Source organism: Barbatula barbatula (genome assembly GCF_947034865.1).
Source record: "Barbatula barbatula genome assembly, chromosome: 25".
NCBI lineage: Eukaryota > Metazoa > Chordata > Actinopteri > Cypriniformes > Nemacheilidae > Barbatula > Barbatula barbatula.
The window spans coordinates 14,016,451-14,043,404 of record NC_136788.1 but is presented as its reverse complement, the minus strand read 5'-3'; positions in this window follow the sequence as shown (position 1 = coordinate 14,043,404).

Genomic DNA, 26,954 nt, shown 5'->3' with positions numbered 1-26,954 from the left:
GTCCAGTTTTCCTCTCTCCATCATTTTCCAGATGCAAATTCTTTATTGCTCACCTCCAACTCAGTCCTGTGTAATGTTTGTAATTTAGGCCATATATTTGCTATAATTTAGTGAAGAGATATAAATCAGTCATCCCCAAACAAACAAACATGCACACGATCACACAATATATCTGGGTCTTTCTTCAACTGTGGGTATGTTTATGCTTTTTGTACTGTTAAAATGTTGATAATCTTAACATCGACTAAAACTGTTTTCCATAATTCCCATTCAATGAATGCATACGTCATATACTGTACTGTTTTTGTAAGTAGACAATACAATTAAAAGTAGTATGACTAGCTACCCTAGTTAAAGAAACTTTATCGGAGGGTGGACGCATGCGCTTTCTCCAAGTCAAGTTCTGATCTGTGATTGGTTATAATATAACAATTTATTTTATACTCAATTTATATTAATGCATATTAATATTTTTTTGTAAATAAATTGTATTAAATTAATTTAAAACTACTTCTCTAAGGAATTTACAGAACATTTGTTTTGCTCTATGCAGACCCTCCATATCGACTGATTAAAAATGGCAACTCTTAATCTGTTTTAAGATTGAGGAAATGTTGGATTGCTGCTCATAATCTCTCTTCTACAGCATTCATTCAGGCTATATAGACTTTCACACGGGGGTTTTGTCACTGCCCCCACTCTCAAATCCCCCAGTCCCTTCACCAAGCTCCAGTCTCTAGCTGTAAGAAATGGCCTCTTTGAACTGAAGTATTGCTGTATATCTTGCCGAAAAAAATTGGAAGGTTCAGTCCACAACATTAAAGACTCGGTGGATAAATGGTCTTTGTACAGAAGCAGAGAGAGTCCACATTGAGAGATATGCTGTTTATGTCTACAGTATACATTTGTCAAGTTAAATGGATAGTTCACCTTAAACCTGTATGACTTTCTTTTGCAGAAATAAAAGAAGATATTTTGAAGAATGTTGGTAACTGAACAATGGCAGTACCCACTGACTTCGATTCTATTGACACAAAACCAATACCAGTCAATGCGTACCATCTTGTTACCAAAACATTCTTTTGTGTCCTGCAGAAGAAAGAAAGTCATACAGGTATTGCTCATTTTTAGTTCATGTTAACCAATAAGACCCCATCGTAAAGTGTTACCAGAATAAATTTAGCTTGAGGACTCTTGAGGTTGTTTTAGGATACTTTGGAGATAAAAAAAACATATTTATGCTGCATTCTGTTTCCTAGATAAGCATTTAGTTTCCTGGGTTCTTTAAAGGATTTTTTCCAGGTTCATCTTGTTCGGCGACATTTGTTGAATAATGCAGGATGCCACTGAAAATGAATTGAATTCCTGCTTCTTATTTAGAAAAAAAGCAAGCATAAAAGCATTCATGCCAGATGTGCCCAGTTTTTAAAAGTACTATTAAACTTTCATTATACATGCTAATAGTTAAGACTTGTGTGCAAGAACCGCGTACTGACCTTCTTTTGCAAAGTTATTTAATATATAACTAGCAGAGAAGAAGGATTTTTTAAGTTTAGAAAAATCCAGACGCACTATACAGTTATGAACAGGATTCAGTCAAGTGCTAGTTGAAAAGTCGATTTTTTTAAATTGCAAAGGACTGAGGTGTTCAGGTGGTCTTGAGAAGATTTTTGCACCAGCGCTTTCATACCTCAGATTTTTGCTTTCAAACCATTGAAGTGCATGGCACCGCTTCCTCCCATTGTCAGTGTCTTACTATATATACAATGTTTTTATCACCTGAGGAACATGGGGAGATTCTTTTGAAAGCTTTTAAATGCTCCTAGAAAAACCTTGAACAAGTTTGCACCTGTACAAAGATAATTCTTTTAAGGAACTATAGAATGAAATGTTCTTGGTGGAAGGTTCTCTTATAGACACCCGGCCTGAAGTTAATTTACGGTCTGTGTTGGTTATAATTTAAAATTTATTTGATATGAAATTTATATTAATATTAATTCATATGTATTGTATACTAATGAGGGGTGTAACTGTTCAAATTACTCGCGGTTCGGTTTGTATTGCGTTTTTAGGGTCACGCTTCGGTTTGTTCTATGTTCGAGAAAAAGGGACTAGTAGATCCTGCCTGCATTGCGCACTCACAACACCCGGGTGATGAAAGCATAAATGACAGCCTATTGAAATTTCTCTATGTTATTTGATTTTTTGTAGGTATTAAATGTGTGTCCATCGACAAACATACATTATCAGAACTGTCATTAGTCAACTAACATTATCAGCAGCCCCGGATTGGCTAATCGGGAGCACCGGGAGAATTCCCGGTGGGCCGGTCAGTTTTTTTGGCCGCGAGGGCCGGCCCGGTATTGTCATGGCACGGTTGAAATGTGGCTTTCCCTAGGCTGCCTTCACTCACAGCAGCCCTAATATTTTTATTTATTATTTTATCGCAGCCCCACTCTTTTTTATTTCATATTTATTCGCAGCCCAACTCAGAGCGCAGCCTGCAGGTTAATGATGACGTGATTATCTTTTGACTCCCTGGTCCCGCCCCGACAGCGCCACTGCAAGTTGCTCAAAATAAAAACCCGTCAGAAAAAAAATGGATGACAGAAAGCGCAAAGGCGGCGCTGAAAAGGCCAGAATAAAAAGGAAGAAAGCTCTGGAAACTGACGCGGCCAAATGTTCTAAGCCGACCACATTTTTTCTCAAAACAAATGAAGACGAGGAGACGGCCGGTAAGCTAACGTTAAGGTATTTAGGAATAGGAGCATTGCAAGATGCTAGCGGCCGTGCAAAACAAAGTTGTTTGCAAACAATTCACATGTCTCAATAGTTGCAAGGTAGCTCATTGTTAGAGCACCCGTCCCACATTCGGACCGACGTCGGTTCGAAGCCCGCGTTAATTAATGTTTTAGGGTTGTCCATGTTTCCTTGAAGCTACACTTATGCAGAGGAAAAAGAGATGAAACGATCATTAGAAATCATTGTGAAAAAAGTCAGATAACAGTCAAATAGTTTTATTATTTAATTAATGTTCTCATATTTGTAAAAAATATTTGAAGTTGTAAAACAGACGTTTCATTAAAATAAATTATAGTGTCATTAGACAGTGCAATACATTTTATTTTAATCTTTTGTAATTTATATATTTTTCCTTATTTCAATGTTTGGATATTTATGAACACTAATTCTTAAAGAAAATAGATTCTGATACTGTCCGGCTATTTACTGTTCTCATAAATCTTCACTGTGAAGCAAAACTTAGGCTACTGTATTTTCACTGAATGACAATGAATTCAAGGCTGTAGAGAACAGTGCGCTATTGCAGACTTAGGTTTTAATTATCATTATTTTAATATAGTCAGTCGTAAACTAAAGTGGGCCGGTCTAAGGCATGAAACTCCAGGGCTGAAAATGAGTCCCAATCCGGCCCTGATTATCAGTATGTTTACGCATTATAATTTTTAACAAACCATATTATAAATGCGTCGACAAATTTTAGATGAAATGTTTTACAGAGAACAGTTACACCCCTAATACTAATACTAATTGTATTAAATTACATTAAAACTACTCAAGAGTTATTGATTCTTTGTGGAGGTCTACAGAAAAATTGGTTTGTTTATGTTGTTACCGCTGAAACTGTCTTCACAGCATCATAAGATTATTATGGATCCCATTAGAGAAGTTTGGCTTTGCACAGGGGGCACATCAGATTATCATCATCAATTTATTAAAAACGCGTCAAACTGTCAATAAGAGAAAAAACGTCATGCGTGTCCAGTTGATAAACCCAGAATTATCAAAGATCTTTGATCTGACACTGCTCTTGAAATTTGATATATGACTCAAACTTGCATCTTGTTGCAACGGCAAAGAAGAAGTATCTGACTGGCTTTCGCTAACCCGTGTGATGAGGTCAAATCTATATTTGATCTTGAAATCTTTGCAAAGCCTGATCAAAGAAAAATTGTAGCGTGAGGATGTAATTCTCAAAATCCTCAAGTTTTGTTAATAATGTCCTTCGTCAAAGACTCCAGCTTATAAAACATACATCATAAAAACACTTTCAAAGTTCACGGCGAATTACAGAAATAAGTTTGAGCTGCGAGAAGACGCCCCTCGTGCCCCTTATTAATGGAAGTGGACCACGATCAGAGTTGAGACTATGAACCATATCTAATAATACAGCCGACTTTATGTACCCTCTCATATATGAGTCCGTTTATTCAACAGAGCTATTATTAATGTGTATGTAATTTGTTCGAAATCCTTTACCTTTGTCTTGATCTCAATTCCCGTGAGGTGTCGGAAAGCCCAGTCTGTGTCTCTAGATGCAAGACCCTGGCAAAAGCTTAGCGCTCAGTCTGTAAGGGTCTAGCAGTCCCCTTATCTGACAGTTCAAGGAAAATACTAAATTTGATATAATTGTATTTCTTTATCCTAATTCGCTCTCCCTTTGGAAGTGGGCGATTTGGGTCAAGGGCGCAAACAAGAAAGTTGCTTGGAACAGAAGAGTTGACAGCTAACAATCCCAAATGTTGCTCATATTTGGAGGAATTCCTCGTCTTAGATTCACCCCTGTAACGCCACAACATGAAAATGATTCTTACAAATGCAATGTTCTCGCCTACAAAGTTAGAATGTGTAACTTGGCCTTACCTAAGCAGAGGAACCAATTGGTATTCATTGATGTGCCAGTGCCTTGCGAAAGAAAGTGTTTGCAATGTGTTTGAGAGTAAACTTTAACGTTACTTTATAGTGCAAGGCTGTGTTCCAGTTCTCAGCTATCTCATGTTTTTTGCTACCGTCTTTGAGCAACACTAGAGGCAAAAATTAAGTTCCTGAATCTAAAAATAAACAGAGATGCCCTTTTATTGGCAGAGTGCGTACATTTGCGTTTGCTGTTATAGAAGGGAAATCTTTAATTGAGGGCACACAGGTGTGAAAAAGTCGAGCTTAAAGCTTTACCTTGTTTCTCAGATACTGTGGGTTTGACACAAACCATTTCAGATCATGAACGTAATAATATTCATAGTTGCTGTGGGTTCTTTTGTTTCATTATTAGGATCATTTTTATTCATGATATCTCTCCTAAATTGTCCTTGGTGGGGAAAGGAGATTACGGCCGGCTGCTGACCCGTGGCTTCACAAAACAATCACTCTATTTGGAAAAAAAGCAAACCACTTTGACTCATGGGCCCCCAAGGGCCCTGGAGTGAGTAATGGACTTGTTAAAAATTTATTGAAATACAAATACATCACATTCCCTCCCATCATTTTCTTGTACTTTATTATACCCTTCTGTAGTCAACTTCAGAATCTTAAGTAAAGGATGTTATGATCATAAAGCAAACATGAAAGAACCGAAAAGAAAGAGATTCGAGGAACGCTGGAGTTTTATTTCTGTGAATTGAGCGTTGAAAAGTTTAATGTAACATTCAGTTCTGTAATGTCTGGAGGTAAACATGCATGGCTCTAAATCTGAAACCTTGTTTGAACAAAACACCTTTGAAGAAACAAGGGGAGTGGTGCATTGATCTCTGCCGCATGTTGAGACCAACAGAAAAGGCTTTGACCTTTTCAGGAAAGCTTTGGTGATTTGCACAAAAGGCTTTTGTTCTGTTTTCTGTTAGCTGGTTTTAATGGGTTCTCTTTTTAACAGGCACTGTACAAAATACGATACCTTTAAGTTATGAAATATTTGTTATTGTAGCATTGAAAGCTAACTGAATGTATAACTGTTGATCATTGAAGACGGAATATTTGTAAATTATATTGGGCAACGTGATGTTTACTGTACAGCTTATATAGAGTTTCATTTTTAGTTATTTTATGTTTTTAAATAAGTCTTAAAGATATTCGTTTAACATTTGGATTCGGTTATAATTGTTCTGTTGGGTATGTTGTTGAAATGCTTGTTTAGTGAAACAGGAAGTTCTTCTGGACCGGTGTTGGTTACGTTTTTCTATAGTTGACTAGACTGCACTGATGCTAGTGTGTGTGAGTTTTTGCTATAGGGTGTTGGTTGCCTTGTCTTGACAAACAGCTTTTGAACTACAGTAGACGTTCCATGCACACAACTTCCCTTCATTAACTTCCTCTGTGCGGTGTTTTGCATCTTTTATCCTTAAAGTCCATTTCAGATCTGGATAGACAGGTAAAAACACATGATGCCTTTATCAAGATGTTTTCATTAACATCAGAGGCAGGGCTTTGATTCCTGGTGTGATTTTGGTATTTTCCCTATGGTCTCTGTTCGTGACAAAGGTGACATATTGGCTCTGTTTGTAATAATGTTGACAGGCGTTCCTCAGGCCATGTGCATAAGTTAGCTCGAATTAGTCTTCAGGGTCAATATCTTTACATTACTGTGGCATTACACTGACAGGCATGACCCCTGATATATGATACTTTGATCTTGGATAACGGTTCAGACCCTGAAGCGAGAGGAAAGAGAAAATCAATTGTTCTTACCAGCACTCAGCTGTAGCTCAGACAGCTAATGCAAAGCATAATGACCTTGTTCAGAGATAAACGCAAGAGAAAGAGTGAGACAGAACGAGACCGAACAGGTGAGAGTGAGAGGAAACTGAAGCGAGCAGTGGAAGCCGGAAGCTGATACAACAAGGTCTGATTAGGGCCTTCAGGAAAGGTCATCATTCTATTGATCGAAAGTTGAAATTTCTTCAGTGGTCAGAGGTCCGACTAACCTTTTACCACTTTGGTGAGAAAGAACGTCAATTTTTTAGATATTTTTATTGTATAAAGGTTGTTTTTTTAAGTAGACAATAGTTAATCGTGTTACATCATAGCCTTGCACAAATATAATCTTCCACAAGTCATATGAAAAATTTAATTGTGATAGAGGCAGGAATAATTTATATACACCCCTTTTTCTGTTGAGACCAAAATAAATGTTATACAAACCTTTGGGTTAAAATGCTATTGGTGTTACGATTTAAAATAGGAAATTATTCATTTTTGTAGACTCTATAGGACACAAAAGAAGATATTTTGAAAAACACTGGTCCTCAAATAACACTGGCTCCCATTGACTTTCATTGTATAGACACAAACCACCAAGACTTTTCCCAAAATATCTTCTGTTGTGTTTTACACAAATAAACAGACACATTTTGAATGACATGCGGGTTGAAAAGAAGGATGACAGTAATTTTATTTTTTAATGGATAATCTCCTTAAATATAATCCTTTAAAACTCATCTCTGATCATTAAAATGACATATTAAAAAATAAATCTGAAAGAATTATTTAAATATTATGAAACGGGGTGAGTGTTAGTCTACACCCTTGCTTCATTTAGTATTTAAAACTTACAATAAGCAAATGAGTCCCCGCACTTCAGTCTCCTAGTCACCTGTGTGACGTCATTGGACGGCATATTTGTGACGAAGAATCATCTAATTTTTGAGAATGTCTTAAGTACACCGCAGTTTCAAGAAGAATATACTAGACAATAGTGTTGATTGATGAATTTGCACATGGTTTGTCGTAAAACCAAATAGACAGTACCCAATTGTGGAATTAAAAAGAAGATTGTCAATGTGGTCTCTTTTGGACCCCTCTGAATTATTCCTTACAGACAACCGTTAGTTCACACCTAACACAACTGTTGAAACAAACACAAATCTCGTATATCGCCTCCCCACATCCTTATTATTTCCACCCACAAGAGAGAATTGATCCTCTCTCCCATTCACCCAAATCTAATGTTTGAGACGTACCATCAGATTCTCTCTCCCCCTCTGTCTCATGGGATAGCTAACAGCAATAGCTCTGTGTTTAACCTGGAAGCCCTAATAAAAACCGATTATCCCATAGTTTGATTATGTAAGAGTATGAATCACTCAACGACACGACGTCGGCTGCCGCCGTGGGTTGCATTTACCCGCCTGCACGCCTTGAGGTTTCTACAGGGCAGAACACAGAGACTAATGGCGACCTTTAGGTGGCCTAACAAAGCGAATGGAAGAGAATTGCTTCTGTCAGCTCCTGTTTTCCCGCCCACATATAGTCACATTAAAAGAGAATGGGACATCTAGACACAGTCCTTGAGAGTATGGGTGCGGAGAGGGGTTGAGAGTGGAATCCAATTGAATTTGGCTTCTACCTCAGAGAATAGGGGCCGTCCGGATTCATATAACAGTTGACAGGAGACTGACAGGTAAATTGGGGCATTTATTCTGGTGATGATGTAGACGGATTCCCCGAGCATATAAGTAAACAGTATGGACGATGGCAAACATTTCCAGTTGTTGATAGATTACAGCATATTATGAAAGTTTGACACTTTGGATGTAAAGCAATCTACAGAAAGATGTGGGTTAAGGTGTAAGTGCATCCAAAATTGAATAACATGTTTGCCTCATGCTGTACCTCATAAGACTGTATTAATTTCAGGGTTCAATCTCATTGCACTTTGGTGTATTCAGTCTTTCAATTTGAAAATGATGCATACGTTGTATGTAGTATTTTTCTTTCGTAGTCATTGAAAATGAAATCTGTCACCATTACGTACAAAAATCTCAGTCAGTCCTCACACACCAAAAAAGTTCTGTTTTCATTTGTGTATGTACATTGAACACCCCTGATGTATAAATCTTTAGCCTACATCATTTAGGATGGGATTATCCAGAAAGTGTGTGTGTGTAAATCTGTGCTTGTAGCCTAATTTATCCTTTATTCTCTCACTTTTTCGTTCATACCCGCTGGTAATGTGAGAACCGACAGCTTGGGCTCTGATAAAATTGACCTCGATGTTAATGAGGTTCCTTGAGACAGAGTGCCGTCCACACGCACACATATATGTTCTCGCGCCTGACATCACCGCCCTGCCAACACCACCCCACTTACCTCTGTCAGTCTTGAGAACGCGTCACAGTCCACTCTTGTCACAGTCATTAGTCCAAACGAAGAGATTTACAACCCCTCTGATGTGTCCCACAATCCACGGCTCACATCTGCTCCATTTGATCTGTCATCATAAGCCCCTCTCCGACATACTTTTTTCTATGGGTGCACTTGAAATCACATCATTTGGAAACACATTTACTGTCATCTATAGAGGGTCAAATATCATCAGAGATCAGACGCTCTCTGCCTCTTCAATACAAAAACGTGTCATTTAACAGTTAATAAGAACTGGTTCTTGTGTTTGAAGTTATGGGTTATGTTGTCGTTTAGAGCTTCTTAAAGGCTAAGCCATCTTGTTTTTGAATGCCGTGGTTACAGGGCCATGTACCTTTGAGGTTCATTTATAACCCCGAGGACAACAACGTTGTCGCATTGACATTCAATGACATTCTAGAAAGAATCATTCGTTTGAAGGAAAAGATTCTTCATGTGTCTAAAATAGATTTCTCTGAAGTAAATGTAAGCTCACTAATATTGATTTTATGTTTATTAATTGAACCTATCAAGCACATAGACCGGTCAAAACCTATATTTAGGGCACCAATATAACCTCTGATGTCCAAATTAGCTGTTTATCAGGAAAAAACGTTTTAAAATGTGCTTTTCAAAGGATCCAACACTGTGTTGTCATAGTTGAGAGAAGTTTTTAAAATACTTTCTTGGTTAGATATTTTCAAAACCATACCGACGATCAAAAAGTGGTGACTATTAATAATTATTTATGGCAAAAAATAAAAATCACGAAATATGGAGATACTAGGTTTCAGAAGGGCAACAGGGATATGCATAATTTTCTTTTGCAATTTCACATTTTTGTTTTGTTTTCACAATAATATTTTATGAAGTGGCTACCTCGAATGAATGAATGTGCACAATGTAAACCATAAATAAACTTATGATTATTAGAAAAAATTTAAAATGAAGCTCCACCCCTAACCCCACTCTTAAACTAACCATCACTGGTATGAAAGCAGATCATACTAAAACATACGGATGACATTGCACACATTTTTAAGCCACCTTATAAATTTATGCTTGAAATTTGGTGTTTTTTAAGACCCATCCGCTTCTGACTTCTTGTCTTCATTGTATTTATAAAAAAAACACAATACACCCCAATCTTTTGTGGATCACCAAACCTCCATGCTCTTACCCTAACAGATCAAATACGTTACAGTCCAGACCTGAAGTAAACTTCCCTCAAACCTTTTACGTCTGACATTTTGCCTCCTGACCGTAACATCCAAGTTGCTTCACTGGAAGCCCGGAGCGTCGGTGCACCCGAAGATTACCTACCTCTGCAACAATTTTCAGGACAGAACAAGTCAAGTGTGTAAAGTTCAGCAGAAACATCATAGAAAATGAACCTGCCCGATGACATTTTAATCAGAACGGGCCCAACATCTAAAAACAGCATTGTTGACAGGATTGTGTAATTTATTTCTTGTGCTGTACTGTACGTATTGGTATAAGGCATCGCTGAGCTGCTCGTTGTTACACGGACGTGAAACGTCTCGGTTACTTTCGTAACCTCGGTTCCCTGAGAAGCGGGAACGAGACATTGCGGAGACCGCATATGAAACTCCTCCTCTTTTTCACTTTTCCTGAAGTCCTATAGGATAACGCCAGTTAAAAAACTGGCCAATTGTCGCAAGACATGCACAGTATGCAAATACTGACGAATCTAGACAGTATAAATACAGTGCATGAGACGACAATACCTCAGAATCTACGATAGAACGCTTGACCAGAGATAAGCCGCGAACACGGCGTTCTCCGCAATGTCTCGTTCCCGCTTCTCAGGGAACCGAGGTTACGAAAGTAACCGAGACGTTCCCTTTCGAGAGCGGTCACTTCGACATTGCGGAGACCGCATATGGAACGGTAGTACAATCCCGCCGTGAGAGCTAGCAAAAACAGCCCGATAACTGGGATAACACGTACACAGTATGCGGAGCAGACAAACCAACCATTCGCGAGGTTGCCCCAAGCGTTAACCGCTGATTGGCTGAAACCGGCCTATGAGCTGCTAGATCACTGAGCACGCCAATGAACTGCTAGATTGGTCTTTTGTCGAATTTGCATATCCAAACCCAACGAATGCAGCGGGCTGCGCTGAACAGGGCAGACACCACAGCATAGAACCAGCACGGAAACCCGGGCGATATAATAGCGAATATAAGTACACCAAGCACAGTGTAAACAGCAATGCGGCAACAACTGTGTAGCACAATACATTACAAGGTAGAAGATAAGCTTAATCAGCACTCACCGAGAGGACTTGAGAAGCCAACGAGGACACATCCAATCTGTAGAACCTGGCGAAAGTATTCTGAGAAGACCAGCCAGCTGCACAGCATATGTCCTGAATAGATGTCCCCCTAGACCAGGCCCACGAAGAGGCGATAGCCCTAGTCGAATGAGCTCTGATAGCGAAGGGGCAGTTCTGACCCTGGCTTTCGTACGCCAAGGTAATAGCGTCCACTACCCAGTGAGAGAGCCTCTGTTTCGAGACAGCCCGGCCTTTAGTACCCCCACCAAAACAAATAAAGAGCTGCTCCGACTGCCGAAACCCGGCCGTGCGATCTATGTAAGCCCGCAATACCCTTACCGGGCATACCGCTCTCTGAGCGTCAGCATCCTGTGGGTCTGACGACTCGGAAGACAAGGCGGGCAAGGAAATGACCTGTGCTCTAAAAGGGGTAGACATGGACTTCGGCACATAACCCGATTTTGGCCGGAGAGTGACGCTGCAGTCGCCTGGCCCAAAACGAATGAAATCAGCGCCGACTGAGAGCGCTTGCAAATCCCCTATGCGCTTAGCCGAAGCAAGGGCGAGAAGGAGAACGGTTTTTAGAGTGAGCTCTCTTACCGAAGCCGCGTCCAAAGGCTCAAAGGGGGGAGAAGAGAGAGCCTTCAACACCAGTGCTAAGTCCCAAGGTGGCACCGAAGGGGTTCGCGGGGGGAAAAGTCTCCTCGCTCCTCTGAGGAATCTGACCACCAGCATGTGCCTACCAATCGATTGCCCATCAACCGGGGAACGAAACGAGGCGATGGCCGCTACGTAAACCTTCAGCGTTGACGGGAGGCCGCCGCTGTCCAGCCTGTGCTGCAGGAAAGACAAAATATCAGACACGGGGCAAGACGCCGGGTCGATATTGTTGCTGCTGCACCATTTAGCAAACACCCCCCATTTTAGAGCGTATAAACGTCTGGTAGACGGCGCGCGAGACTCCGAAATAGTATCCAGCACACGCTGAGGGAGTGCAGTTAGAATCCCCGAAGCGGCCAGGCATGAAGGTTCCACAACTCCGGGCTGGGGTGCCAAATCGTGCCGTTCACTTGGGACAACAGGTCTCTCCTGAGGGGAATCCGCCACGGCGGTGCCATCAACAACTCCCTCAGGTCCGGGAACCATGGTTGATTCGGCCAGAACGGAGCGACGAGAATCACCGACGCCGTCTCCTCTCTGACTTTGCACAGCACTAGGGGTAAAATCTTCACCGGAGGAAACGCGTAAAGCCGAACGGCCGGCCAACGCCCCGTCAGCGCGTCGCTCCCCATAGGGGAGTGGATCAGCGAGAAATACAACGGGCAGTGTGCGTTCTCGCTTGTCGCGAATAGATCCACCTCCGCTTTCCCGAAGCGTTCCCAAATTAACAGGACTGTGTCGGGATGAAGCCTCCATTCCCCGTGCTGAAGACCCTCCCTCGAAAGCATGTCCGCTCCGCGGTTCAGATGACCGGGGATATGCGCTGCTCTGATAGAGAGTATATGCCGATCCGCCCACAGTAGGAGATCCGCCGCCTGTTTGAAAAGAGCTCCGGAACGGATCCCTCCCTGGTGATTTATGTACGAAACCACGGACATGTTGTCGGTGCGAATCAGAACATGTTTCTGCTCCAGCCTCGACTGGAAAGTATGAAGAGCTAGAGACACCGCCTTTAGTTCCAAGCGATTTATGTGCCATTTCCTCAGAGACTGTGACCAAAGGCCGGATGCCGGCATGCCCTCGCACACCGCGCCCCATCCCGAGGACGATGCATCCGTCGTAACGACTGTGCGTCTCGTCACCAGCCCCAGGGGAACTCCCCGACTGAACATGCTCGGGTCGCGCCATGGACTCAGGGCGTCGAGGCAGCGGCGTGTAACCGGGACTCGCGCCTGGCCCGAGGACCATGCTCTCCATGGAACCCGAGCCTTCAGCCAGAACTGAAGCGGTCGCATGTGCAGAAGACCTAGGTGGCAGACCGCCGACGCCGATGCCATGAGACCCAAAAGCCTCTGGAACTCCCTCAGGGGAACAGACCGGCCCAGCCTGAGCAAATGTAGAGCTGAAGAGATGGACTCCGTCCTCTCTAGGGAGAGACGAGCGCGCATCTCCACTGAGTCGAAACATACCCCCAGATACGTTATAGACTGACTCGGCGTGAGTTTGCTCTTCTGCATGTTCACGCGCAGCCCCAGGGATGCCAAGTGACCAAGCAGCATCTGCGTGTGACCGATTAGCACCTTCCGAGAGTGGGCTAAAATCAGCCAATCGTCCAGATAATTGGGAAAGCGCCGCGTCCACGCACTTCGAGAATGTGCGCGGAGCTAATGCCAGCCCGAATGGGAGGACGGCAAATTGGTACGCTGAATCCTCGAATGCGAATCGCAGGAACCTTCGGTGGCGCTTGTTTATCTGAACATGGAAGTACGCATCCTTCAGATCTACGGAAACAAACCAGTCCCCGGGACGCACTTGTGCCAGGATCTGTTTTAGAGTTGTCATTCTGAACGCTCGCTTGTGAAGCGCTCGGTTGACGGGTCTCAAGTCCAGAATCGGACGCAGACCACCATCTCTCTTGGGCACTACAAAATACCGGCTGTAAAACCCGCTTTCCCGCTCGTTCGGGGGGACACGCTCGATCGCTCCCTTCGCGAGCAGGCTGCGGATTTCCTGCCTTAGCACAGGTGCGTTTTGCGCTGACGTAAGCGACGGGACCACACCGCTGAAGCGGGGAGGTCTGCGCCTGAACTGCAGGGAGTACCCGTGTTCTATCACGTTTAGCAGCCAAAGAGAGATGCCTGGGATGGCTTTCCACGCGTCCAGAAACAGACATAACGGCCGAATCTGATCGGGGGTTACCGTCATCGGACCGTTTAGGGTAGCGCGCTGGCCCAGCGAGGCTAAATGCACTGGCGGGAAAATATCTCGCGCGTGAGACTCCAGCGGTCCCTCGTCCACGGGAGCGTCCGTGGACGAGGGAATGCTGGTTATAGTTGTGACTAGCTGCGGCTTCGCGCTGCACCGTGGCAGGGCAAGGGACGCAGCATTGTGTGTGTGAGGGGGAAAAAGCTCCTTCTGTGAACAGGTATGTGTTTTTATTGCATTCACACAAACAACACTTACAACATTGCAATAATCGCCCGCAACCGCGGGGGAAAACTGTTGCAAACAGCGGCGCTTTGGGTCCGCCGGCACGCTCACAGACTCTCTCCTCCTCTTCCCAGGTCCGTCAGGACGACGGCTTGGCAGCCGATGACGCTCCGCCGTCGTGGCGTGGACCTCTCTTCGGCCCGTACCTCTTCTTTGCTGGGCCCGCCCATTGTTTAGGACGGACGTCCGGTTCGCGACCTCGACTAGCCGGTGCGGGAGCCGCGTGCTGTTTGGCGGGTCTCTGCGAGGAGTGAGGCGCGGATGAAGAGCGGGCTCTCGGAGACGGTTGGTAAGAGCGTCGAGGCAGCACGTGACTCATGGCCTTGGCGCGCTTTTGCGCCTCACCAAAACGCTCTACTACCGACTCCACGACGTCACCAAAGAGGCCGGAGGGAGTGATCGGCGCGTTGAGCAGGGACTTACGATCGGCGTCCTTTAGATCCGCCAGCGTAAGCCACAGATGACGGTGGAGGACGACCATAAACCCCATAGATCTGCCGATAGCCTGGGCGGTGCGTTTCGTAGCCATCAGCGCGAAGTCGGTCGCTGCCCTCAGATCCCGTGTAGCGTCCGTCTCCAGGCTGCCGCTATCCAGCGACTGAAGGATCTTTGCCTGGAACACCTGCAGCACCGCCATAGTGTGCAAGGCGGAGGCGGCCTCGCCAGCGGACGCGTATGCCTTACCAGCGAGATGGGCGGTAAACCTGCACGGCTTCGAGGGCAGGCCTGGGTCCGAGCCCAGCGAGGTGGCGGAAGGGCACAAATGAGCGGCGAGGGTCTCCTCGACGGGTGGCATGCGCACGTAACCGTGGGCCTCGGCCCCGACCACGTGGGCAAACATGGCCGGCGTAGCAGCGTGGACGCGCGCCGACTGAGGTGCTGACCACGTCTTCACCACGTGCTCGTGGACATCTGGGAAGAACGGCGAACTCCTTTTCGACGTGGCCTGGCGGCGACTCGCCTGAAAGTACCAGGAGTCGAGCTTACTCTTCGCCGGCATCTCAGGTGGATCCCAGGTGATGTCGAGCTCGCTTACAGCTTTTTCGAGAACCCTGACGAACTCCTCGTGGAGGTCCGGGGTGCTCTCCGGATCGGGACGATCACGCTCCGATCCTGCCCAGTCCTTGTCCGTAGCTGATATGGACATGGAGTCATCGTCCTCCTCGACGCCGAAGGAAACGGCGTCCGCGATGGAAGGCGGAGGACGAAGGACCTCGTCGACTGGGGAATGAGGTGACGGCAGAGGACGGGGGCCCGGAGCCGGGTCGTCGCCGCCACCTCGTGGAGTGGGTGGACTCACCAGCGGCTCGTTGGCGGCGGTGAGCCTCGACCCTAAGAGTCCACGAGCAATGTTCCTGCGAGTCCTCAAAACACGCGCCGGCAGGTCCGCACAGTGCGCGCAATCGGACTCGCAGAGTGCATCCTCCGCATGGGCAAGGCCCAGGCAGGCAATGCAGTGCTCGTGAGTATCCTGCGGGCCAATGGGGCCCGCGCAGAGACGACAGAAAGAAGCCATCGGATGCGGTGAAAGAAGTATCCAGTTGCGTCTTCAACGATGGCAGCGTGAAAAAGAAGATTCTGAGGTATTGTCGTCTCATGCACTGTATTTATACTGTCTAGATTCGTCAGTATTTGCATACTGTGCATGTCTTGCGACAATTGGCCAGTTTTTTAACTGGCGTTATCCTATAGGACTTCAGGAAAAGTGAAAAAGAGGAGGAGTTTCATATGCGGTCTCCGCAATGTCGAAGTGACCGCTCTCGAAAGGGAACGAATGTTTTCTTGTTCAGTTGAATGTCAGAGGGAAGCATATTTGGGGAGTCATTTGATGTTCGCTCTAGCCCTGCATTTACTATTTTCAAAGTTTGAATGTACATTTTTTTGCTTATCAGCCATGCTGGATAGCTCTTAAAATGTAACATCATATGTTTTGCTTTGCCTGTTTTTGAACTGTTACACTTTTAAATATGTGATCAAGCCATAGATTTGTTTTATCATGATACCTCCATGTGGATAACTTGAAAGCAGATGTCTTTAACCGAATGAGACAAGTTGAAATGCTTGGCAGATACTTGATGTCTTTGCTTTTGTTTTTCCAACATAACTGACGTCCCTTTCTGAAGGACGATGGTCCTGGAGGAACTGCTTTTGTGTAGTTACAAAAGTCTCATATGATGTAGAGATATATTGGGGCTGCTCGGCTGTTAAAACGATATTTCCACCTACACATTTTCGTGAAATTGAAAAAGAACAAACATCTGGAATATTTTTTCATAAAATAACAGATTTTTTTGGAAGATATAAAACAAACATTTCTGAAGAAGCCCTCAAGGACATGACAATTCCAGCATCTGCTCCGACCACCGTAGTAGTATTATATCAAATTAATATTTTAACTTAATAGAAATATATGGTCATTCAATAAATTCACCTTTAAAAGGACTCGTTGGAGACATTAGTTGCACACATGAGTACTGTAGATGGATGGATGGATGGATCTCTTCCTCAGTATCGCTTGGACAGTCAGTGCAGATGACACCGCAGTCATCAAGCCTCGGGGCTCTCGCCAATTTTTCGACCCGTGCTGAACATCAATCACGAGCTCTCGTGGGGGGTCGTACCCACACATGCACTTCCATCAGTCAGCCTCTCCCTCATGCCCGCACCACTCTTCAAAAGAACGTTTTAATGCACTCTCAAAGTCAGACGTTTGAAACGCTGGGATAGCGAAGGTGAAATGAAAGGGAAGAATATACAGCACTGTAGATTATGCATAAAGTTGGCATAATTCCAGTCGCAGGGTGTGGCAGGTACAATCTCGCCATGGTTTGTGGTGGGCGAGAGTTTGCGTACTGCCGCCCGTCTCTTCAAAAGTGCACAGAGAGCGAAAACGAAAATACCAAAGAGGTGAGAAATGGACTTTGAAATAAGAGGCAGAGAGAAGGAGAGAGTAAATCTAGCGTTTTAATGGCATATCTACTATCCTTGTCACGGAAGCACTTGTAGATGCAGAAATAAAGCTTTCAAAGTGACAGCTCCGATGCACTCTACTGTGGTAAAGGCCAGAATACTGAAAAGCACAATACATCTGAAAAGATGTTTTCCATCTGGCGAAGTAAGACAGCCCTTCCACTTTAATTTAACTGCCGGGGGGAATTGTAGCTTAGAAGATAACGCATCTGTATGCTCGCGGTGGGCTAACGTTAAAATCTACAGAATTGAGGATTTTAGTGCGGCAAATGTCCTCAAGGGTGATCGGTATCTTACTAACTATGCTGCTGATGGTTTGATACGAAGATAATGACACATGATTGCGATATAAAATGCTATCAGTTAGAACGTGGCTATGCGCTAACAGCGGTGTGTTTTCTGAGGATGAGTTTTGTAAAGATAAAATTGTTATTTTATATGTATTTTTGGCCTTTTTGCCACTCTCATTGATATAGAAAGATACGACTGGGGGAAGAAGGGGATGTTGGGACCTGGAAATATTGCAAGATGAAACTTGCTTTTGTACTATATTCAGGGTGTCGGCCTTTAGTGTTTTTATTGATTTTGTCTCTTTGGGTTCTATGAAGAGAAATTTAAAATATGCTTGAAATACACTCTTAAAAACGGTTCTTAAGATTTTAAAAAGTAAGAAAGAGATGGTTCTTTAAAGAACCTTTGACTGAATGGTTCTTTGTGCATTAGCTAGCAAGTTAAAAGTATGTCTAGCCAGTATCATTTTGGGTTACCAGTATACCAGTACTTGGCTAAACAAGGTTGCACGACCCATTCAGCAAAAACACATTTTTTATATAATTACATATAATGCAATTAAACAAATTGAATATTAAATGCAAATAATATACAACAAAATATCATTAATATTAATGAACTAAAATATGAATAGTTATTAGTAAGTAGCCAAACCGATCAAGAAACACAGACTGGAAGTTAGCTTCAGGCCTGGCGCATACGTTAGATAAAACCATTTATATATATTTGATATCCTTTCAATCTAAAATCACATTTATTTTCTTAGTAAAGCTTTTGAGTAAAAGTACTTTCAGTTAAATCACATATTGGTTATTTTTTAAGTAATTGTCAGTGAACAGATTATGGGTATTACGCGGGCAGGCCGTTTGAGGTTTCAGTTACCATCAACATAGAAGAAAAACAAAAATTGTGTTTTCCAGTTTTTTCCTCACAAAATAGTACACAACATGTGTTAGCCTAGTTAGCATAACAGCGCTAGTCTCGCCTTTCCTTTTAGCCGCTGTTGATCCTCCTTTTTCTTCTAATTTGTGGAGACTTCCAAACACCAATCTGACAGTAAATATCGCTCCCCTTGCACCTCTCGGCTGAAACATTTTTGAATTCAATTACAACAAATGACTCGAGCGGATCAATACATGCTCCCCTTTGGAAAGAGCATTCTTCACCGGCTCCGTGTTCATACAACACACCTGCCATCCGAATGACTCCTTCCACCGTGCACCATTTGTGCGGTCTCCTCTCTATGGGGGAAGATTACGGCTTGTATTTCACGTGAAAACAGGTTGAAAAGGGGTGGGGGTGGTGGATCGATAAACTTTGGGTGCCTAAACGGATCGAAACGGTCTAAATGTTCCCATTTGTATCCTCTAGACAACAGCTTTGTATCCACCACGGAAGAGCACGGCATTGATCCAATAAAGTGAAGGCAAATCGGACTGTCATTTTATTTCATTCAAATGACAGATGTGTAATTTTTGGCATGATCTGTTGTAGGTTTACTAGGGGGAGTGGGAGGTTTTGGAGGTCAACGTGAGTCATGCAGGCGGATTGTGCTATTTTCAGTGGAAGAGGTTGAGCATTCATTCAAGACCTTTTTGGTCTTCATGAGTCCGTAAGCATTTTTATTAATTTTTATATATGTATGTATATATGTGTATGTGTATCTATATATATATATATATATATATTTGTGTCTGTGTGCATGTGTGTGTGCGTGCGTGTGTGTGTGTGTGTATATATATGTATGCGTGTATATATATATATATATATATATATATATATATATATATATATATGTGTGTATACATACAAGTGGCCGGGTGATATATATATACATACACACAGTATATACTATATATCTTGTGTTAGAACATCCCTTACCATAAAAAAAGATTTTGGTTTTACTGCATCTGTTTTTTTTCTCATTATAATGTGCTCTAATTAATGAATTTGTTTTCATTTTTGTCTGCTAATATATCCTCTGTGGTTTGCTGGTGAGCTGTGGACTGACTGTGGAAAAGCCATCCGGTAGATTCTGCTCCTTTGTGGAGCCCGTCTTGAAGTTCCCAACGCCACAGGAATGTAAAACAGATTCTCCTGCCAGAGAGGTGTGCGTGTTTCTTAGAGAGATTCTTGTGTGTGTGTTTGTGCGTGTCAGTGTGTATTTCTCAGGCGCTTTGACCACACTGTCTTGCTGTGGAGAGAAAGTGCTTATTCGCTCTCACCCGGCCACTTTTCTTCATTTGACTCTGATTAGCTTTGATAATGTATCTGTGCCGTTACCCGGCTAATAAAAGAGAGAAGGGCGGCCAAGGGAACGGGGGTAATGGGGTTTACGCTCTGTGACTGAAATAACACACTGACAAGCTCTCCGGCGAGGTGAACGAATCGCGAGTGACGCATGGGGCGCCTCGTCTCCATTCGGCTAAACGCAACAATCCTTTAGTCAATGTGACCAACTTGGACAGCAGTCTGCAGGTCTATCTGCAGTGGCCGAGGAGAGCCAAACACTCTCAATGGGGCTGTATATCAAGCCTGATGGGGAACTGTGAATTCTTTCCTTCAGGACAGGATAGAGTTGAGAGTTTTGAGGTTGAAATGGGTATTTGCTTTTTCCTTTAACAAACGGGGCTGTCAGACATCGAGCTCCGCCAGGCCTTTGTTTTTGGGGTGTAAATAACTGCGGTCACATTTCGTCCTTTGGGGCTGAAAATGGTTACTGGATTTGACCAAGTTTTGACTTATAACTTGAGACATGGCTCTGCCCTCAAAATTGGAGATTAGATAGGGCTGGGCTGTACGGTTGTATATATTGTACAACAGTAGAAATGAGTCAGCAAGAGCTGTGTGGTTACATCTGTGCGGAACTTTAATATGCTATACTTATGTTTCTAGTATGTTTCTTATCCTATTCTTAATATAATGTGAAAAGATAAAGACAAATTAAGATATTTGTAAAAAACTATGGAAGTCAAAGGGGGATGAGATCTGTTTGGTGTGTTAAGGGTCTGGAACAATGTAAATAATGACATAATTTTCATTTGTAGGTGAACTATCCCTTTAAGTATTACTTTATTGGTGTTTTTACTTTGGACAAATGTTATTTCATTATAAAGCATATCATTTTGTATATCATTCAAAAGTACATTTTAAATCTATTATTAAACATACTGTAAGTATATAAAAAATCTAGCACCTAGTTTGTAAAAAGATATGAAATAGACTGAAATCTATAATATTCTTTATAATGCTTTATAATTTAGCAAAGTAACATTTTAAAGCACTCAATTCGACATGGTTCACAAAATCGCACGGATAATTTTAGAGAGATTAGAAGAGATCGGACATTGATGAGTAAAGGAGAAGACAAACGCCTGTCTCACTCACCAACGTACAGTAAATAACAAGCTTCAAATGACACATCACTGGTATCACTGATCTTTCTATTATTTGCAGTAGACTTTTACACCACTTACGTCAATGCATCGAATAATGCTTGACATTCCAAGGCATTGCAGTGGGGCTTTAACATTATATGATGTATATGTTTTAGACGTACTGCTCACCCCAAGGAGCCATGCATTAGTCTGTTTGTCCCACGATGTGGCGACAAGTAAAATTAAGCATGTGAGACGTCTCTTTCTCTCTGTTAATCTCTGAGTGTGGTGCACGAGCAGCAGGCTAAAACGGCGACTCCAAATGAAGCACAGAGAGACACAGAAGGGCTGTTGACAGCTTTATAAATGGATTTTCCATTTGATATATGTTCACCCAACTCCAGTCTAATTTCGTTTAAGTATTGTTTTGTTACCGTTGCTTCGGTCCATTTCAACAATAGAGCTTTCGTCTGTGCAAACATGTATTCTGCGCACAGCCGATGTAGTCTGAGAATCGTAGGAATGCTGTAATTTATAATCTTTCAAAAGTCTAAGAGTGTGTCGGAAAACATGTGTGATTAGGCGTCAAATACACAAATATGGTCTTTTGTGCAATCTTTAATATATTCATTGGAAACTAATTATAAAATGTATTATAATACTGCAATGACTCCATCTTGAGTGGATTTAGTCAGATATCAATTCTTTCACTGTTGCTTTTTAATTTTCTGAGAATGAATTTTAGGATCAAGTCTCTGGAGAAGAGGGACCTAATTTTGGAATTAACGCACTTGATGTACAATTAATTGCACCGACACAAAGCAAGTTACAGTGAGTCTTTAAACATGCGTTTTGTGACAAGCTTCTATGTGCGCTTGGCATATCACCCACAGAGAGACAATCCATTGCTAAATGTCACCGAGCACCATGAAAAGAAAACCCAAAAATGTAACAATTCAGGAAAAGGGTCATTGTTTCCACCAAAGCGGTCTGTGGAGCTCAAGCATGGAGCTCAAATGAGTGAACAGTCTCCATCACTTTTATTCCCCTCCTTTAATTAAAGCAGGCAAAGGCGAGCACTCTCACAGCAGCCTGAGATCTGAAGTGTTTTCATACCGACGCCAATTACACCTTCCTTCTTAACGCTACATGAATGCTGTTTTGATCAGAGGGAAAGCCTCCGTATTAACAGCGCCGTTTCACACAGCCTTGTGCTTTCGGCGCTCCTCTTTTCCCTTCTCTTCCAGATCACAGGAAAGATGACGTTGAGCGACCGGTCCAATCTGTCCCTTCATGTGAAACACAGATCGTGTCATTTTCGCTCTCTTTATTTTGAAGTCTGTTCTTCTCGATGTTCTCCGCAACGGTGCCGTAGTCGTCTCAAGCCCGCACATGCCTTTGACAATTGCAAATGTTAAGTTCACAACTCACTGCCTTTGCATCTGCTCTTTCAAGGCCGACCGTGTTTGACGCGGAGATGGCCCTGAGAATTTAAATTCCTCCGATGTGCTTCAAGTACCCCGCTCCCGGATGCTCGAGGGACGGTGGAGGTGGATCAATCGCAATAAACTTCGCCACATGAAGATCCTGCCGCCGACCGACTTGGAAACCATAATGTGATGTACCGGCCGAAAGAGGGGGAGTGGGGTTGACGTGTCTTAGGTTATGAATACGTTTAACCGTTAATAATGGCATCTCATGCACCCTCAGAGATGACAATGTCCAATAATTCATCACAATGAGTACATCACTCAGAAATATACCCTGAGCAAGCAGTAAATCATTTTAGGGTGTTTATTGAAATGAACTTGGGATGCATTTATTGATATCTTCTGCTGTTGTTGAACACAAAAGACGGTATTTTGGAGAACTTTGGTAGCCAAACAACATTGGCCCCACTGACTACCATTGAAGGGACGCAAACCACATTTCTTAAAAATATCTTCTTTTGTATTCAAATACAGGGGGTTCAATAAACTATGACATCATTTTTATTTTTGGGTTTTGAAGTTAACGCCATGGTTTTGAAGTTAAATGTCCTAAACGCACGTATTTGTGATTTTGAGGTGACATGACATTCATTGTGCCACGCATTGTATTACACAAGCATTCACGATTGTGTATATGAAGGTTCGCAAAAGCTGACAGGTGCCACGTTGTCCATTGACTTTGATTATAGCCTGCACCGTCATGCCGGGCAGATAAGAGCTTATGGCCTCCAAAACAATGAAACTCATAGCCAGTCATCCCTAACGCTTAGACAGCAAAATCAATGCAGAGAAGCTTTTCTTGAATACAGTACAATACGGCAACATTTGTTCCAGCAAACAGTCCAGCTGAGATGATGGAGCACCATTAATCTGGTTCTCTGTGCATCTCCCGCTCTCTCGTTCACTCTGTCTCTATTTTTCTCTCTTCCCGTATCCTCTTTATCTCTCTTATCTTGGTGACTGTGCAACAGCTAATCCCGAGGGATTTGAACCTAATGAATCTCATTGATTTGTTCTGAAGGAATCAGGAACAAGATGGAATGGGGTGTTTTGTCACAAAAAAATTAGATTCACCCTCAAGTGTGTTTTGGGCACTCTGAGCTTTGGAGGCGAGAGAAATTTGGACTTGAGGTTTATAATTAGATTTTTCTCTCATGAACTCTTGGCTAAATCTTGGATGGCTATTAACTGGTCTAGCCTGTCTCCCAGCGATGACAGTCGTATTTTTGGTTGGCCCGCTAGTATTCTGTCCTGTTCTGCTGAAAACTGGCCAAAACGCTCTAAAACCAGCTTGCAGAGGCCACTTGAGACCTGCAAACCAGGTTGTTGGTTTTAAACTGTTCTTTTATAATAAGCAAGATGATAAAGATGTTACTATTTTTTGTATGTGTTTGCTATAAATAGTTTAAACCAGAAGGTTTAAGATGGCTTGCTGGTTTTAGCTAGTTCAAGGTAATGTAGTAAGTCTCTATGCCTACACAAGCTGATGTGAACTTGGTCTAGCCAGTCTCCCAACAAGAATAGTCTTATGTTTGGTTGGACCAAGTGTATCCAAAACCTCTCTAAAACCAGCAAAACAAACCAGCCTGGCACGATTGGCCAACCAACCGTTGTTTTATCTCCATTTGAATGCTTGTTTGTTTTTACCAGGCATGGAGCGCCGTTGGAATCCCTTATAACTAAATCAATGTGGTAATTCAAAGCCCGGAGGCTCGCTTTTATTTGCATTGAACAACATATAACACTCATAACAGCCATCAGAATTACATTATCGCTGAGTAAATCTGCCTTTGTAGAAAAGTTGTGTATTTAATTAATTCTTCAATTCCCACTCCATTGGTAGCAGATTGATTGGGGGTCCTCCTTTTAATTAGCTTTACTCCAGCAGCCGGCCACAATGTTTCAATTAGACACTTAATGAAATTCAATGATCATAAAATACAATTACCACAGTGGTGCATCTCTTCACTGAAACCAATTACGGTGGCGGTAACAAGCGAGAAGTTCTTTCACCGTACACGAGGAGCAAACGGGAAGGAAGGCATCTGGCAATGTTCGGCCGGTCTTCTCCTGTTAGCGATGTTAGCAGTGGCGTAGGCTAAGGAAGATGGTGAGAGGCCTGGCTGGGTGCTCTCTTGAGATGAGTAGTTATGGATGAATTCCAGCGGTGAGTTGAGAACTTACAAAAAATGACGTTATTTTTAAAAATCAAGTTTATTCTGTACAAATAAAAATTGTATGTACAAATGTATTCTGTCAAATCAAACTTTCAAAAGACATGATTTTTACATAACTACAGGTATATAAACAAATATCGGATTCTGTGCGCCCTTTGTAGCTCCAATCTCTAGCGTGGAAGGTAAAACATTTAAGGCACGATGGAATCGTACAGAAGCATGTGCAGGGTTTTAGCCTGACGTGGACCGACCGCAGCAGAAAATTGGCCAGTGACCCCCGAGACGGGTCAGTCCCAATTCACAGATGGCAAATTGCGTGGAAGGCATTGATTAATGGGAAAGACACAACTCGTTATAGTCGCCGGTGTCATCCCCGCTCGAGCTCGGACCCTCTTATTCCCCCCACTCGTCTTTCATAAAGCCTCTGGATGAAATAACAATTTAACAATTGATCTCACCTTCTGCAATTAATGGCCTTCTCATAGAGGTAATTTTCAGAAGAGAATAAATACCAGAACGTCACCTAGACCCGACAGAAGGAGGTGGGACGTGCTCGTGTTTATTCATTGTTTAGCATATGAGGAAGTATACTTTGATTTAAGAGTGTATTTCGATATTCAAAAAATATTTCTGAATGTTACACTTCTGAGGTAAATGATCCAACAAATGGCTTGATTAATGTTGTCCACATTAAACTGAGGTAGGAGATCAAAAAAACACACGATTCCCCAAATATATTTAGTGTGGTAGCTTGTAATGTGGATGTTTACTTCTTTAAAAGGGAAAGCATACGGTAGTTTAGCTACTTTTATTTTGTGTAGCTCCACAGCTTTAGAACCACAGCTTTAAAGCAGCTTCTCCAACACTGAAGGATGCAGAAAAATCCTAAGGAGAAAAATGTATTCTTCAACCGTGGACCAAACAAAAAAGATCCTTGCCTCCCTACATCAATCACATGCTTAGAGAGAGAAGGACTCATTCAATATGAATCATCACCCAAATGTCTTTCCAATAACGTCTTGTCCATCGTCCCCTGAGAGCAGTCGTTTTTTACCCTTAAAAGAACATGTTTTTTTGGTCAGGCTGATGGCAGATTGCCCTGACTGACTGTAGAGGTGCAGGAAGAGAAGAGGTATTGGAGAAATATCATGTCTGATCCAGATCTTTCGTTCATGTCTAGGCAGAAGATGACTTATGGTTCGGACTCGCTCACCTGTGGCAGAAACTCCTCTGTTGCTGTCTAAGATGAGCCGAGGATGTATTCCTATTTGATTTATAGAAGATGACAAACTACAACTCAGTGTTTCTACCTGAAGATGGAGCAAATACGAACAGAGATCTCACTTTTTTTAAACAGAAAACAATCAAGACTTACCTCTTAACGGCTTCCATTTCCTGAACATTAATGTCACAAGCTAAAATGAGTGTTTATTTTTATTTGCTGCTTTATTTTGTGCAGATTGACAGCATTACGTGGTCATCATTATACATAGAGAAAGAGCTGTGTGAAGATTATTCACAAAGCATGCTTTACGCATCTAATCCAGTGTAAGCAGGTGGAAGAAGAGTCATGCCTAGTTTTATTTAGGAATTTGACTGTAGCGTATATCTGCGCTTATCACCGACATAGATGAGGAACAAAACAAGCTTAACTTGACAGACAGACAGATGGATAAATAAACAGAGGAATATATGGAGAGAGAGATGGATAGATGGACATAAGGATGGATGTTTAGCATACCTGCTAACTTTGCTTTCAAATGGAGTAAGTCACAAACTTATTATAAGCCAGTTTAACACATCAAATTTCTCGTTACGGCTCTCCGCCGAGTTAATTTCCCCTTGTTTCATTTTCATGAGAACCAGAACCGCAGAGATGCCCAAGTGTCCATTTAAGCAGAGCTGAACTCTTACCCCAATGTGTTAAAAGACTTATTATAAAAATGGCTAACATTGGCACAATACGACCAGAGATCTTCGATTAATAAGAGTTGATGCATCTCGGTACGAACAAGTAAACCTCTCCAGGCTCGTAAAGCGCAGCCAGACATCCTGCTGTGAAGGTGGAATGCCAAGTCAGATTGTTAATCCACTTAAAATGGCTCAACATTGTGAAGCGCTCAACACGCTTAGAGCCTCGCGTTTGAGCTCTTTGTTTGCGAAAGATTATTTTAATTTGGAGTGCTGAAACGGGCTTAAAAAGGATTTGGAGGGGTCCTGAATTTTAAATTTCAAATAGGTTACATTTATGTAAAATTTGGGTTCCCTTTCTGTCGGTCTCTCGACGTTG